The sequence below is a fragment of the Python bivittatus genome, unplaced genomic scaffold (assembly GCF_059951505.1).
Source record: "Python bivittatus isolate LINGU-HERP-01145 unplaced genomic scaffold, Pbiv_v1 ctg000070_np1212, whole genome shotgun sequence".
Lineage (NCBI taxonomy): Eukaryota > Metazoa > Chordata > Lepidosauria > Squamata > Pythonidae > Python > Python bivittatus.
The window spans coordinates 51,120,001-51,137,260 of NW_028277034.1; the positions used below are offsets into that span (position 1 = coordinate 51,120,001).

Genomic DNA, 17,260 nt, shown 5'->3' on the forward strand with positions numbered 1-17,260 from the left:
TTTGGCACCCCAGGTCAGAAATTGGGACCCCATGGGCCTGGGAGTGCAGTTCAGTCCAAGTGTGGGTGTCAACCCTGAAGGTAGATAGACATCCCTTCATATATTTTTTTAAAACTTGATTTATTCCTGCCACAGAAGCTAATCTTTATGGAAGGCATGGATTTCTCAGGGAGAAGTCAAGGAGAGCAAGGAACGGCTTCTTCATTTTTAAAATCAGAGAGGTGTCCTGGGTGCAAACCACAGAATACAGCTTTCCACTTGTCAAAACTAACATAAATTGTTAAGAGAACCTGTTCTTTCACTTCCTTTTGATGAAAAAAAGGGGAAGGAACACACAACCTTTACTGCTGTTTTTGAAACGAGTCACACACCGCCTGTGCCAAAACCAAACTTCGGTGATTCATGTTTGAATTGCATAGACATAAGTGTGCTCAATTTGCTAATGCGCTCCGGACTTAATTGAATTAAGGCTGTCTTGTGATATTAAGAAAGACAAAGGTGATTCCCCATAGCAGTGTTTCTCAACCTCGGCAACTTGAAGAGGTGTGGACTTCAACTCCCAGAATTTCCCAGCCAGGAATTCTGGGAGTTGAAGTCCACACCTTTTCAAGTTGCCGAGGTTGAGAAACACTGTCCTATACGAATGCCCACTCAGAAATGATTTCATATATTGTAGTGCATAGAATGCATTGCTGGATTCTATACGTTGATAGGAAAATTATATGGACTTCTATATCATATGGTGCTGTGCTCACTCACCCATCCAAAGGAGATAGGGAGCAGCAAGATCAGGAAAATTCCTAAAACTGTTGAATTAGGAAAAATCGTTACTGGGAAGAAATTGGAATTCCCCACTACCTTGATGGAGACTGAGCACTTTTGCAGACATGCAACGAATATGGAGCAATGGGAAGGCCCGAAAGAGAGCGGGTAAAAAAACATCTGTGTGCAGCTGCATTCTGCATCGATCCTAAATGTCTTATTTATTTCTTAACACTCTCTTAAAGGGGAGTTTATTTCTCACACTCGCACGCGGAATGCACACTTTTATGCCACAGCAGCTCTCTCATCTAACCAGCTGCCATCGTGTGACCCATATCTATTTCTTGCGTAGCAATGCTTTTAACAAGTCAATGAGATTTAAATGCTTTTTCCATGGAAAATTCCCTTTGGTAAATAACGTTAGCCTGTTGTGTTCAGCAGCGAGTGGGTGTACTTTCCGGGGAATAATCTATCTCTGTAGGAGAACCCATATGTCTCATGCTGTATTTCCTGTCTCTTATATTTCCATTCTGACATTTAAAGCAACAGGGAATCAACATGGAGTTAAGCACAAAACTGGGAAAGGTGCAGGAGTGTTGGCAGTGTGTGGTCAAAAAAGTCAAGATGGCAGGTACAACGGTGTGATTGAAACTCTGTTTTTTATGTGTGACACACCCCCTGCGGATACCCTTGGTGATGTGTTTCTAATGGAGCATTTCAGACGTTATGCCTGTTAGATGGAGACCTTGTTTAGATGGAGACCGTGGTTAGAGGGAGACCTTGGAGACCTCATATAAAAAAGACAAGCAACATTTGGAGAAGGGTTGCGGAGGAACATGGACGAGTTGCCTTGGTTAGCCTAAGCAAGTTTCATTGCATGGATCACAATTGGCTGGTTTTGCACAACATACGAAGCCATAAACGGTGATTTCCAAAGCATGACACCTGTAAAAAAAGTCCTATTTTTTTCCAAAAAGGTTTGGAAAAGGATAGTAAGGGGAACCTTTCAGACATGTTTGGAAAGCATGGTTTTCAAACCAGAGGGGCAAAAAGTGCTCAAGGACAGTGGGAAAGGAAGATCTTGCCCAGTTTTCTGCTTTAGCCCTAGCAGCAGACATTAACCGTCTGTGCTGCAGACCTTTACTGCCCCCGTATGTCAGGATTAAGCACTCAGTTAGTATCTTATCCACTCAGTCCAATTGCATGTGTTGTTCTTAGAGACAGTCTGCATTCTGTATTTCCTGCACTCTCCTACTTTGTCATGCTCTGAGCTACGGGGCAATTCTGTTTGCAGGAAATATTTGAATACGGTGAGTTTCAAAAGGGATCGAGGACAGGAATTTCAAGATACACCAGTGGTAACTCTTGCTAAGGACGCCATGAGTAACAGCCACTTGCATTTTTTTAAAGGTATTATTTTTAGCTTCTATTTACGGTGCTGACCAGGAGGAGTATCTGTTCTTGTATCCAATTAGGGTAAAAAACTAGATGCAAAGTGAAGTATCCAACATAATTATTTCGGAGATGAAAAAAAAAAAATCCAAAAAGATCATAGCAATAAAATTCAAACCAGCCAGCCCCTAGAATACAATAAAACAATCCATTAAAAATACCAATGTATTAAAAAGTAAAATCTAAAGAACTTTCTTTTCCAACCCTCTGAAAAAAAAAAGCATAAAATCTCCCAAACAGAAAGGAGGCACAACAAAACCACCATAACATAATTCAGACCAAAAGGGAGATTTTTTTTGGCCAAAAGCCTTTCTAAACGATCGGATTTTGTTTTCACAAAGAATTTGGACCCCAGACAACAAACGTCACTAAATTTTCCTTGCATAAATCAATTAACTGAAAAATATTCTTTATGTTCCTGGATTCTTCCTTTCTCCTTTCTTTTTTAAAGCAAATCCCTTTGCTTTAATTGCTGCATGGCTGCAAAACATCATTTATTTTCTTTGGATGCATAATAATTTACTTGTATTTTTATTGTATTTTTAATGGGTTGATTTAATCTGTGAGTCGTGCATTGTCCCGGTTTCTTTTTAATGAGGCAAAAATGGCACTATGTTTGGCAGAGACCCATTTTTAAGGAAGCACGGCATGAAAGAATCAGGCATACATTTTTTGAACTATTTCTACCTAGTCACACCAGTTTTGTCTATTTTTGCAGCATGTTTTCATGACTATCCCATAATGAATAGAGTCATCAGTCTATTCCATGACAGTAACATAATATTAAAGTGGAGCACACAAATGAGAATACAACTCCTTTTCTACAGACAGGTCAGATTTTATTTATTTATTTGTCTATTTATTTATCCATTTTAGAGAGCCACCCAACTCCATAAGACTCTGGGCAGCATACCACATTCAAAACAACATTTGGAGGGGGTTTTTTGGTGATGTTTGGTTGTTGTTTATTTATATGATGTTTGGATTTTGGAGTCTGGATTGTATTATTTGTTCCATGTAAGCCACCAAGAGTCTTAGGAAGGAAGGAAGGAAGGAAGGAAGGAAGGAAGGAAGGAAGGAAGGAAGGAAGGACATCTCAAAAGGAGAGATTCAGCTAACATACATAGTCCTAAAAGGGTTTGCCCCATCCCTAACCCAAGGCCAGGGAGAAAAGCCAGGTTGTCAAACACTTTTTAAAAATAGTTACAATGGTGGTGTGAGAAAAACTTGTCTTTTTCACCCAAAGATTCATTTTTCTCAGAGTCCTTTTCACCCAAAGATTCATTTTTCTCACACTCCCCAAACAGATCTTTGAGGCAGGGCAGGCACCACAACAGAGAAGGCCCTCTTTCTGGACCCCTTCAAGTGACATTGTTTAATTGATGGGACTCAGAGCATGCCCACTCCGTCTGATGGTACAGAAGCTATCAGAGATAGCCAGTCCCTCAGGTAATCAGGTCTATGCTGTGACGGGCTTTATAGGTGATAGCCAGCACCTTGAATTGCACCTGGAAGCTGACCAGCAAACAGTACAGCTTTCAGAGCAGCAGTGCTATATGGGGATACTGTGGCCTCCCCATTGCTGTCATATTCTGGACCAACTGCAGCTTCTGAGTGGACCACAAGTGTAACCCCACATGGAAGCACATTGCAATAGTCCACACATGAGTATGAGCTTGTCTCCACCAACTCCATTGTTCAAACTGAGGAAGGTTAGTTGAATAAGTGTATTCCATGTTGCTTACAATGGTCCAATGGCTCAGGAAGCTAATCTGCTTAGTGTGATTGGGGGGGGGGGGATGGGGTTCTTTCACCTCTCTTTTTATCCAAAAATGCCGCTGAACTACAATTCCCAGCAGAACCCTGCTGGATAGTTATCAAGAGAGCAGGAAAATAGCATTCACTCTTTAACTAATTACCATGATGTAGATCTTTTATTTTGGCCACTGCAGGATCTCTAATTGAGTCCTTCAGTTGCTAAACAGCGTTGTAGGCTGTGTGCCCATTTAGAATAAGGCTATTTTTGGAACACAGGCAGGAATGGTATTCTTGGAATAAAGAAAATGACAGCTGTTTCCCTGGCTGAATTGGTGTCCAGGGCCACCCTTTTCCTGTAAATCTGATCCAGAAATGACTTTCTCTAGGTCATGGCAGTCAACACTCTTTGGATCAAGTTGGCTTCATGAATGACCACTCCCACACATCCCCTCAACACCCTAGTGCCTGAAGCCACGGCGTTTGAATTCTTTAATTCTCAGATGAACAAAGGTATAGAAATTGCTTGATGACTTTAATGAATACTGATTTTCAGAAACTGTGGTGCAGATTTATTATTACTTAAGGCTGTGCAAGCTTCAGATTCAAAGAGAAAAGGGAATGTCACATAACACCTGTCTGCAATTCCTTAAAGCAGCTGCTGAGATTCACTTCAAAAAGAGCAATCAACATTTTTTGGGTTTTTTTGGTTAAAGTTGCAAGTACAATTAAACAAAAGTTAAACTAATAAACTGATGAAGTGAGAGGCCAACAATTCTCTTTGGGCTGAGTGACATCGGTTCTAGTCTTGTTCCCAATATGCATAATAAATGGATTCAGGACAATCCATCAGCAGCTAATATGAAGCTCCTGTATGATGAATGTGTCACCTGGATTCATGCCAAAATCCAAAAACTTGTTCAAAAATCCAAAGATCAGAAATATTTAAGGTGGTTGGAAGGACTGTATTCAGTGGGTAGAAGACGTAGCTCCATACAGAGCATCTCCAAGAGTAGGATTGAAAAAGGTCCCTTGACTGAGTGATCGCAGAACAGAATTTCCCCATTGTCATGCCCACCATGCTGCAGCATATTTGGAGAGCTTGTGGGAGACTGCATCAGGGATTGCTAACAACTGTGGAAGCTGCAGCACAAGGTTGGACATATAATGGTTGAGTCAGGAGCAGGCAATCACTGCTAAAATTAAATTATCCTGGATTCTACAAGAGTGAGAGACCTGCCTTTTTAAAAAATGCAATCCTGGAATTTTTAGATTCACACTGTGTATACTATGTGAATGCACTAATAGCTTCCTATTGATACTAAAGAGGGAAAACAGTTTTTGCCTAAGTTTCTCACTCTTGCAGAAGGGTTCTCGGAAGACTCCAGACAAACAGATCTTGAGACTGCTGACCTACAGCATGTGGTAGAACCTACTGTAGATATCCTATCTGATCAAGAATCAGAAATTGCTACAGTTAACACAAGAGCTTGCACTGAATACCATGGTTGTTATTTAACCAAGACATGAGTGCCAATAATTTAATGACTGCTTACATGCCAAGGGTGCCCAATAACCATTAATACCACTGTGTGTTTCATAATCAGTTCTTTTAACCTTGCTGACATTCCATCAGCCTCTCTCTCCTTTGGACAAATGCTATATATCAAATATTAATCTTATAAAAACATTGTGGGATGAAGTGAAACATAATATCCCCACTTACAATCCTGATAATTTTTTTACCCATTTCTTATCCTAATTCAATTCACGGTTTTTTAAGATGAGGACGACATTTTGCCAGGGATGAATTCCTGGAACAGAATCCATCCATGGTTTGAATTCTAGTAGTTATTTTTTCAATTTCTATGAGGCTAGCTACTCACAAAAGTGTTCTGTTGCAAAGAAAATGAACCAAGTTGTTTAGGGGAAAAAAGGTTCATAAAATTTAAAACTTTATGTATTCAGAAGAAAAAGAATACAGGTAGTCCCCAGTTTAATAATGAGTTCCATTCCCAAGATCTGTCCTTAAGTCGAATTTGTATGTAAGCTGGAACAGCATTATTGTATAACACTGTATAAGTAGCATTGTGTAATTAACTTGAACCATTGTCTAATTAACTCAAATCATTGTGTATATAACTTGGATTTTGCTACAATAGGCTACGTTCTTAACTATGGGTCATCTGTAAACCAGGTGTTCTTAACCCTGGGACTACCTGTATTGTGTAATGAACTCAAGCTGTTGTGTATTTAACTTGAATTTTGCTACAGTAAGCTCCGTTCTTAACTATGGGTCGTCTGTAAATCCAGGGACTACCTGTAATTGCAGAACCAACTGTTCAGATTCCCCTTTATTTTTATACAGTATGTATGTGTGTGTGCGTGCAAGGGAGGGTGGGTGGATGGATAGATAGATAGTCCTGGAGTGAATTTTTATTGCAATATCTATTATTGCATGGAAAAACTGCAAAAATCTTTTTTTAAACAATATCTGTAAAAGCATATTGTTGGAAAGAGTGATTCATTGAGACCTAAAGCTCAAGGTAGACACTTAATATAGTTTGAAATATTGTTACACATAGTTTGCAAATTACTTAACTTTGCACCACATTATCTATTTTAAAACACAAAGCACTACTTTTTTTTTTTTTTTTTTAACAAGATGCCAAAGTGATGTTTGTCTTACTGGTGCCATGGAGGCAATGGGGGTGGGATATCTCTGCTGGAAGCTGGAAATGGATTTCAGGCCAACTGATCACCAAGGGATGATCATAAGACTGAAATGACACTGCATTGGATTGACAATTTAGCCAGCCCAACATTACAAGTTTCCAAGGGGAAAAGCTAAGGAGATAGGAGGAATGTGCATAAATCCTGTGATTTCTTAATGGGATTTTGTAGGAAATCTCCTAGCCAACCCCTTTGAAATGTACCCCACAGCCTATTCAGTTATGCAGAATATCAATCACACAGATTTCACAGTTGTTCCTATTAGAAATTCTCACACTCTTCTTATTGCTTGATTTAATATTTCTCACTGACTTGTATAATAGACTGAATTTAGGCTTACTTCCCATTGTATTCAGTGCAACGAGTTGATCCAGCTCCTTTAAAACCCTTCAGCATTAAAACGCTGTAGTGTCTATAAAAGCAATGAAAAATTAGCCACACATGCTGAATTTAATTTATTGAAATATCTATATAGATACGGAGTTACAGACTTGATTTCATTTAGCAAATTATCTAATGGCATTAGAAGTGCTTGGGGTCTCAAAAAAGTTTATTGCACCACTATTACAGCAAAATGAGTTGACCATTTACTCTACAGTATCATTAAGATAGGTTTTGGTGATCTCATAAACATTCAGTTACAGGTAGTCCCCAGGTTAAGGATGACCCATAGTTAAGAACAGAGCCTACTGTATCAAAATCTGAGTTAAATACACAAAGATTTGAGTTAAATACACAATGGTTCAAGTACATTACACAATACTACTTATACAGTACTATACAATAATAGTGCTCTGGCTTATGTACAAATTTGACTTAAGGACAAACCTTGGGAACAGAACTTGTTCTTAAACTGGGGACTACCTGTATTTGTAATTGTGGCCTCCCTCTATATTCTTAACTCAAGTCATGAATATCCTAAATACATATTTGGTGAAAACTTGTCAGATGCTCTAAAGAATGTTTGCTTCATTAGACCAAACATCTGTGGATCTAGAAGTTCACACTGGGGAATTACTTTTTTTTTTTTTTTTTATCGTTGCCAACATTGTACTGATGAAAGGATAGCTAGGGAGCAAGATTACATGAATATAATTACATTTGGTCTTGGTTTTGCCAACTTTCCACCTTACTTCTCCAATATAAACCTATGTCCATGTATTTTCATTAAGTTGTCACATCTGCACAGATTTTGCACCTCTCCCCTCATCTCTTGTAAATGCCCCCAGTCTCTGCTTAGAGTCTTACACAGCATTTTCCCCTTGGTTGCGTCCTTTCTGAATTGCCTGGCCCATCTGAATCCTGCCTCCTTCCCTTCTTAGCTATCCAAGCCTCAATTCACTCCCTGCTGGTCCAGCAGCCATTCAGTGGTGAAACTTCCAGCTTAGCAGCTGAGGGTGCTAATTGAGCCAAATCCTGGCATTAACCCACCCCCAACTGACCCCTCCCCTTGTAACTGCAGAGGCTGGAATACCAGCTGAGCACAGTGGTGCAGGGGAAACACCTGGTGTTTTCTCTCTACGGGTTTTCTTACCCATGAGTAGTCCTTCTTTCTGTCCCTTAACTTGAAAGCTTATCTCTTGCCCTTTTAATCTCCTCAGGCTGCTTCCTCCTGTAGGTTCTTCATCCTCTTCTGCCTTCAGGCTAAACTTCAGCTTCTGTCCTTTCTACCACAGATACTCGCATCTCCACAGTTTTGTGGAGGTCTCCAGCAGCCCTCTTCTTTCAGTTTCTTCCTTCTATTTACCTCTGTTTCCCTTAGCATTTCTGAAGATCCTCTATCTCTCCTTCTTGCTTCTTCCAGTTATAGATCTGTGCAACTGAATCCTTAGCACCCAACTTAACTTCTGCACCCATGAAAAAGCTTGGCCAGTATGCTGCAGATTTATCTGTTTCCCAAATCTAGCGCAGCTGACTAGGCTGCACACCTTATCAATAGCTATTGGCCATGATAATTGAATGAAAACAGTGTTCCAAAGCCATGTTCCTCTCATTAACAGCCGAAAATAAGAGTTTCCTAGAGAATGTAAAAAATAGATAACTGGAGGCATATATTTGTCAGACTTGTTCAAAAGAAGGGCGATTCCCAGGATCCCGATACATCCTGCAGTTTGAGGATGCCAGCACCGAAGACCAAATGGTGTTCCACATTTCACTGTGTTGTCTTTGCTGTGCCCTGTTTCCAAGATGCTTATGTACAAAAATCCATGTTACTGTGGCAGCATATGTGAGTCAAGCCATTTGTAAATGTTGTGCTCACACGTCATGGATCTATGTTGCAGAATTCGCCTGCTGTTCGCCCAGAATTCACCCAGCTCCATGTTCTGTGCACTTTACAGACCACCCTAGACATAGCCCAAACCCTCTACCATTAATAGAAGACTTGGAAAAAAACCCTGCCCAATATTTGTAATTCCACTTCAGCTCCTTGCTATTTTTGCCCAAAACTGCTCAAATTCTGTTTTGTTTTTCATACTGCCTTGCCACTCGTCCTCCAAGTCTTAGGTCTGCGTCAACCCAGTATGAACTACTAGTTGGATATGGATAAGATTCTAAGGTGATGAATGAAAAACAGAACATCTGTGCCCCAGAATGCTGTCCGCCCACTTCCTGCAGGATATTTCCTACCTCTTCAGTAAAGGAATTAAAATCTCCTTTGAGTAAAGCTCCACTTTGCTGAGTTTCCAGACACCTCCACGTGGTATTCCTGACAACAGTATGGAAAGAGTTTGTCACTGCCTTCTCCCAATACGTGACTGCTTCTTAACATCCTGGTCTAGTCTACCCGAGGATTTCCTGCTGCTAATTATTAATTTTCCAAGTCCTAAGTAGGCCTGATGCAGCTTAGTTTCTACTGGGTGACAGCCAGGCAGTATTTTTATATTCTGTGACAGCCTGATGGGGCGCAGAAACATTGTTAGAAATAAAGATGAGACCGATTCTTTGCTGAATGCCATTTTCATATTTATATATTTCATATATATAAATATATATATATATATATGGTCCAGCAGAAGGGGCAGGTTGCAGACCCCACCGGTCAAGGAATTTAGATTGGTGAGGTCTAGGCAGAGGGCCTTTTCTGCTGTGGCTCCCGCCCTATGGAACGTCTTGCCTCCCGAGGTCCGGTATGCCCCCTCCCTCATGGCCTTCAGAAAAGGGGTTAAATCCTGGCTCTGCCAGAAGGCCTGGGGGCCGGATGGGGGCTCGCATCTGTGGAGGTGGCTGGTGGGGTGATGGGGTTGGTCCACCCCCCCAGCATCTTGAAGGTTTTAGGGCTAAAAATTACAGGGGGGGGGGGGTAGGACATTTTTAATGCATGTTTCTATTTTTAATTATTTATGGATTTTAGCCATTCTTGGAGGGATTGGTGTTTTTACCTTTTTGTTATTGTGAGCCGGCCAGGGTCACCCGTTGGGGGCGATGGATGGCATACAAGTTTAACAATCAATCAATCAATCAAATAAATAAATAAAATACACACACACACACACACACACACACACACACAAGCTAACAGGATGTTTTAAAAATGTAAAAAAAAGGTGGGGAACCTGCCTCACAGCACCCCCTCCCCATATTGACATATTGATGGACCCAGGCCACACCCTGGAGCCACAGGTTTGTGTCTGTTACCACACACAGGGTGTGATGTGACATGTAAAGCAAATCATGGCTTAGTGCAATGGGCGACACAGCTCCTGATCCAACTAGGAATGAAGTGTTTCAAAAATAAAATGCTTTAAATAGGAGGCATGGGATGTTCTAGGTGTTCTTGAAATACTACTGCAGAATTGGCCAAATTAAAAAAAAAAAGAAAAAGAAAAAGCCAGAAACTGAACTCATGATGATGTAAAACACACTTCGGGCATGTCTGACATTAAGGGAGTTGGTTGTTGTAGAAACCAAACCCCACAGTCCCATTGTTGTTGCTTCAATGAGCTGTGTGTACTGCAATAAGCCTTTTATTTTTAAAGGCACAATGTTGTTTCCTCTCCTGCAAATGCTTTCAGTCCTTGAAGCTTATTATGCCTCCAAATGCTCCTCTTCAAAGCCACAGAATATCTTGTTTCATTTGGCAATACTAATGGTTTACGTTTGGGCTTGTGTGATTGCTGATTTCCATTACTTAGGTAGGGAGTTTTTTAAAATGGAGTTGTATCCTGCCCAGGGTGCATTAGGATGGTAAAAACAAACAAATAAACAAATAAATACATTTCTTATTGTTTTAGGGGAGAGCGGTCAATTCCTCTCTAGCAATTTGGCTCAAGTTCACCAACAGAATGGTAAGATTTGAAGAGAACGGTTGCACTGAGTTTTCCCGGTTTCTCAGCATCCATGTCCTCCATCTTGCACTCTCTAATCTCTCCAGCTTCCATTCCATTAAAGGATTTGGGAACCTGTAGCCAATATACTTAACATGTCACTGCATTTCTGTGTTTGGACTCCCAAGTATTGTCCAGCCAAAGGACAACTTATTCATGCTTGTTTTAGTTATTTGAATATCTTCCTTCTTTCTATTGTAGTGAGCTTCCAAGGAGCACAGCCTGGCTTATGTGAGATTTCCTCATTCATCCTTATAAAAATGCTAGGGAGCAGGTCAGACCAAACCAAACCAAGCTAAACTCAAAAAGGGAACGTCAGGTTTGCATAAACCCAGCATAAATCTTAACTATGCAACATTATGACAATCAGGAATGTTGAATAAAACATTGTGCGTGAAGGAAAGCCACATGGTAGAATGGATTCCCTTGCTACAAAACAGGAGTGATCACTTTGAACACGACATGCGGATGCCATCTTCAAAACACTTCCAATAAAGTGGAAGTCATGCCGTCTGGGGAATTCTGGGAGTTGAAGTCCAAACATCTTAAACTTGCTGAGGTTGAACAACATTGACGTACACAACTGCCCTGTAAAATGGAATACGCGTTACAAGAACACCTTCAAGATGAAGATTCACGGCCATTTTAAAAGCAGTAATGGCTCTCTCAAATCCCACAGTGTGGACAGTGTTGGGAGCTGAAGCAATTTATTTCTAGCTTGGTTGCAAGGTAGCTGAAACTACAGCCAAGCTAAGGCTGGCTTTTGCAATGTTTGGAAGTGCTGCAACTCCACGGACCTTGGGGGTGAACTGTTTCCCCACTGGAGGACACCCTAGTCTCCACCTGCTTCTCAACCCAGCTCAGGTTTAGCTGCTTTGGCAGGTCATTTGGAGATATGAGTGGCTTAACAGCTCTGCAGCTCAGTTACTCAGAATTTATTTTTTTTTGGATGTAACCAGAAATTAAGACACAAAGAACAGAGATGGGACCATTCCTTTTGTTTCCTTCTTCCACTCCTTACTGGAGGACTAGGGCAGCTTGAGGCAAATGGTGATTTGATATTCTTTACTTCTCGTTCCCAGCATTTTGAAGTCAGTGGTGGCAAAGACAGCTTGAAATCCTTTCTGAAAATACGGGGAGTGGAAATTATTGTGGAACAGACAAGCTGAACAAAATGGTTTTTGAAAGGACCAAGATCTTTCCTTTAATGCCTATGTCCTATCCTTTGTGAATATGCAGCCTTGTTGCCACAACTCTAAAAGGGAAGTGCAGGTAGTCCCTGGGTTAAGAATGTGTGGTTTACGGATGACCCACAGTTAAGGATGGAGCCTATTGTAGCAAAATTTGAGTTAAATACACAATGGTTCGAGTTCATTACACAATACTACATATACAGTATTATACAATAATACTGCTCTGGCTTACGTACAAATTCGACTTAAGGACAGACCTTGGGAATGGAACTCATTCTTAAACTGGGGACTACCTGTGTTTTGAAAATACAACCCTGAGCAGAGGTTAGGTGATATGTCTTCTACGGATCCTTTTAGCTATGTTTCAGATAAATAATACAGCATTTTCCTCATCTTGCATTGAGAGATGAGAGAATACTGCTTGCGTAAACCAGGCTCAGTTGAATCAGGGCTAGGATCACTGCAGCACAAAAATCACAGCAATCGCAAACTGTACAGTGCTGGTCATGAGTGACGTCTCCCAAAGAACAAACCAACAAGTGATGCAACCCAGTGTGGAAATGACAAAGATTTCCTGAGACAGTAGATAAGAATCCCACCAATTTCTCACAGATAATCACAAGTAAGAATTTCATCACTATTACGGCATCCAGCCCTTTAATATACCTGCCAGATATGTACTATTTTCAAAAGTTCTCTATACAGCCATGTAGTTAAAAAAAATACATCCACACACTACTGCTGTGTGGTGCTTTGGATCTGATTCAGAAGAAGTGTTTTGGAAAGTGCTGGAGGGCAAACTCAACACCTGTTTCCTATTTGCTTAGAGGTGCTTTGGAACATGCAGGAGCATGACTCATTAAAGCAGCTGCAATTTCAGGATACGGCCGCTTTAATGGATCAAGAAAGGTGCTGAGGTTCTATTCCCACCCATTCTGAAGTATCACATCCAAATGAGGTCCAAAATTGCCCAGTTCTCTACGTGCCTTTTGTCAGGATTATCCTCAATATATAGACCAAACTGGATTAACTTCAAAAGAGAAATGCAAACAATTTGACAAAGAATATTCTAATCTTCACATCATATTTATTAAGGATGCTTCCAGATGATGACAGCTTCTTGAGCTATCAATCAAAATATATGGGCAATTATTCCACACGTCCCTCCTTAATTTATTTGGGATAAAATAACAAGATGGAAGAAATAGAAGAAAAACAGGAGCAGATTATAGAAGCAGACATTCATATATGTCAAGCTACAGTGCCATAATTTGACACCAATGTGACCTTCTCCTACACTATCTGAAGAGCAATTATGGAAGATCCAAAATCCAAGACATCTGGAACGGATGACTATCTTAGTGAACTGGAAGTCTAGATGTCCTACTACTGTTTGAAATGAACTCATTTTAAATGTTTCTCTTTAAGAGCTTTTCACTTCCTTAAATGAAGGAAGTGAAATGAAATCTGAGGCTAATATTACAGAGTAAATATGCACATTATGTTTATTTACTGAGAAATAGCTCAGCAATTTTGAGGAGAAGCGTCTATAATTATTCGTTTGGCACCCAGTTTTTCAAATCAGCTAAAAACAATTGTTTAAACAAACCCCAAATATTTTCTTTAGCTTTTCCCCTTTTCAAAATCATGAGAGAAAGAGGGAAATTACTACATAGCATATCAGATTAATGATCTTTTGTTAATTCTTTGAATATCTTTAATTGTTTGGTAATTGAAGTAATTTAGAAAAAACTGCATAACTAAAATTTCACACTAAAAATCTGAGGAACTAAACTACAGTTTACAAAAGCTTGAGTCTCAAAAGTTATCATATAACTAACTTTTCTCTTTGGCAATAAATTAATATAAACAATAATTGTCCATGTTTCCACCTGATAGTTTTTCCCGTTCAAGAGGCATATCAGAGCACACTAATTTCCAAAGGGATTTGCCTTTATGTTTTGTTAAAGAATAAAGGCAAATGGATTTTAAAAACAGTTTCACACTCACAAAGTGTTAAACCATAAAGTGGTATTTAGCTATAGTTTAACATATGTGAACTTAGTGGCTTAGTTAACAAATCAGTAAGGAAAAATTATGGAGCACACTGTGGAAAGCAACTGTGGGTTCACTTCTGCTCTGAAACAAAAGACTCAGAAAGCAACAGATCCCCATTTTACCCAATCTATTAGAGAATATCTATTTTTCTTTAACCTTGAATGATGCAAACATTTTAAAAGTTTTTACACTCTGTAGAGCCTTTGTCCCATTTGTAAATAGTTTAATGAAACCTCATGGCTTATACACTGTTGTCAATTGATACTGATCCAAATAAAAGTGTTTTTTGCTTTGTCTAGTACAAGTTTAGCAAATTCTATATTTGCAACTAACATTTAATGCAAATAAAATATTTGCATTTTAAAAAAGAATGCAGAACATATTAACTACATGGACAAAAATATGTAGGTGGTTGGTCCTATTTTGCAACCCTGATTGGAAGCCAATTAAACTTCTCAACTGAAATACATAATTTCAAGCACCCAATAGATTTAAATAACCTTAATCCTTCTGAGATGAATTAGCGTAAATCATGCTAAATCCAAGCATATCAGTTTATATTGGTTGCAAATTAGCTCAGAGGTTACCAGAGTCTACCTTCAGTAGAGAAAAACCATTTAAGTCCCTAATGTAGATCGTTTCCATATGAAACCTTTGAAATGTGCTTTTTCATAGGATCTGCATAAGCAGTGCCTGGTGGCCTGTGCCAAAGAATTTTTTTCTTTTTTGCTTCACAGTGGCCTAAAATGTTGAACAACCTACAAATCAGGAGACAGAGACTCCTTCCTCATTCTTTCCTGGAATCAATGCTTTGCTTCACCTGGTACTCTTAAAAGGAATTCTAGCCTCAAATTGCTGCCAAACTCATCTTTAATTCAAATAAACAAGGTTACCTTGGAGATGATTAATGGCTCTTTATGCTCCAGTCCGCCTTTCAGTGTAAATCCCCACGGGGCTCCTCCTTGTAGCAAAACTTCCAAATAAATGTATCTTGCTTTATGGGTTTGGTTAGCTTCTGAAGAAGAAATAATGCTCCTGTTTATATTGTCCAACATCATGAACCTCATAACTTTGTCTTCCCAAGTTCCCTCTGAACACAGCCTCAGTAACTGGAAGGGTCTGGGAATGAGAGCATTGAAGATGAAAAACCTCCACGTTCACGATGAATTATCTCATCCTCTGCAAGATCATAGGCTTCAAGGATCACCAAGAAGGACAAGTCCATTTTCCTGGTGGCTAGAAGAAGTCCACAGTGCTAGTCAGAAAATTCTTCAGGAGAATTTTGGCACGTTAGTTGCACCAGTCCAACTTCATGAGGTGTTTTCAATGCGACACATTTCTCCTCCCTCTGCAAAGCCTTTGGCTCTGAAAACCTCTCTTTCCTTTAACAGTGCCCAACCTAGGCCTTTTTCACATCCCCAGGACCAGGACGAAACCAAAAGAAAGAAAGAAAAGGACTGAGAAGACAGAGAGAAAGTAAGACATTTCAATTTGTTGGGGAGCAAACTCCTTAAATGTGCCCCTAGTGCTTCATCCTTGATTGATTATCAGCCCTTTCTCCCCAGTCGTCAGCAATTTACCATTACAATGGCTGCTTTTTCTTCAGTTCATTGCATCTAAAGAATGAAAGCATCTTCTCCCGTCCTTCGACAGGCTTTTCTGCTAACTTCACCGTTTTGTGGCTTGTCAGAAGTAGCAGGAATAGAGAAGGAGGGTGGGAGGGAAGTAAAGCCCAGACTTTTTCTTTCTTTCTTTCTTTTCTTTTTTACGCTTGCTCTGTAGAGTTTGGATGTCAAACTACTTGCCCAGTTGAATTTGTAAAGGGGGAATGAGAACGTGCCAAGAAAACAGGAAAGGCAGGTGAAATTAATCCCCCGCAAAAATGTTAAGGAGATAGCTTAGCTCTTTTCAGCACTTTCTCACTGGGCTGCCTCTGTTCTCAAGCCTTCTGTTGTCAAATGAGTGTTCAGCCGAGAGAGGCAGCACCAGCAGCAACAGAGAGAAAGAGAGAGCGGCGTGTTTTGTTAAGGACTCCAGAAGCTGCTCGCTACAATTAATTAAAAGTCCCTGAAATATAAAGTTGATAGTGGTCATTTCCACACTACAGCTGGGCTGGAAATGAAACTCTGCAAACCTAAATCGTTGAACGTCCTCCAAATGTATGGGACTGCAACTTCCATTGTTCCTAGCCATCCTGGTTCAGTTAGGAGACCTGTAGGCCAACACGTAGAACAGACTTAAACCCGTAATGCCATGTTTGGTTGACTTCATGCCATGACAGGCGGAGGCATTGCAAGGAAAGAAAACAACCTTATCGTTTGTAGATCACAGTGAAAGGGTTCACTTACCACACCAAACCAAACAAACAATCTACTTCTGTCCTTCCGGAACACTGAGCAACCTTCTTCAGAATCAGCTTTTTCAAAATTCAGAAGCGAAAGCATACCGAGAACGCTCAACTGGGTTAGGTCTCGTAGGTAGAAAACGCCAGGGTTCAGTGATTCTTAATTTTTAATCCGCTGCGTCCACCAAATATCCAACATTTTCATTAGAAAGGACAGCTAAACAAATGGAATATACAAACGGCACTCCAAATGAGGCAGATTAATTCTGATATCAACGTATATTTTTTGATATGCGTGCTGATAAGAAGTATGTATTTATTAGGCCTAGTGAGGGAGGGTATATATGACCCTGGTACCTCTAATTTAAGTGCAGCCCAGCTTCTAGACGTTTAATATACTGTAGTTAAAAGAAAAAGCCTCTAGGTGTCAACAGAAAACCAGATTCTGAGAAATGTTGCGATCAATAATGGTTTATCTATTTGAGCGGCCTAGGGTGCACTGGGTTCCAGTATCATACATTATTCTCTGAAACTGATTAGTAGTCTGGGCTGATCAGCTATCAGAGATCCACCATGCCAGGACGACTTAAAATTCTACAAAGCGACTCTTAAAATGTCTACAAAGTGATGATTGCTAT

General features: G+C 40.0%; 1 long non-coding RNA gene across 1 annotated transcript; it reads left to right on the plus strand.

Moving 5' to 3' along the window:
• The first annotated feature begins 2,996 nt into the window (after window positions 1-2,996).
• LOC148216897 (uncharacterized) lies at window positions 2,997-10,968 on the plus strand. The gene is made up of 3 exons (XR_015794635.1): window positions 2,997-3,045; window positions 4,359-4,482; window positions 10,935-10,968. It is a non-coding gene; the product is annotated as an uncharacterized LOC148216897 (long non-coding RNA).
• Window positions 10,969-17,260: the final 6,292 nt, after the last annotated feature.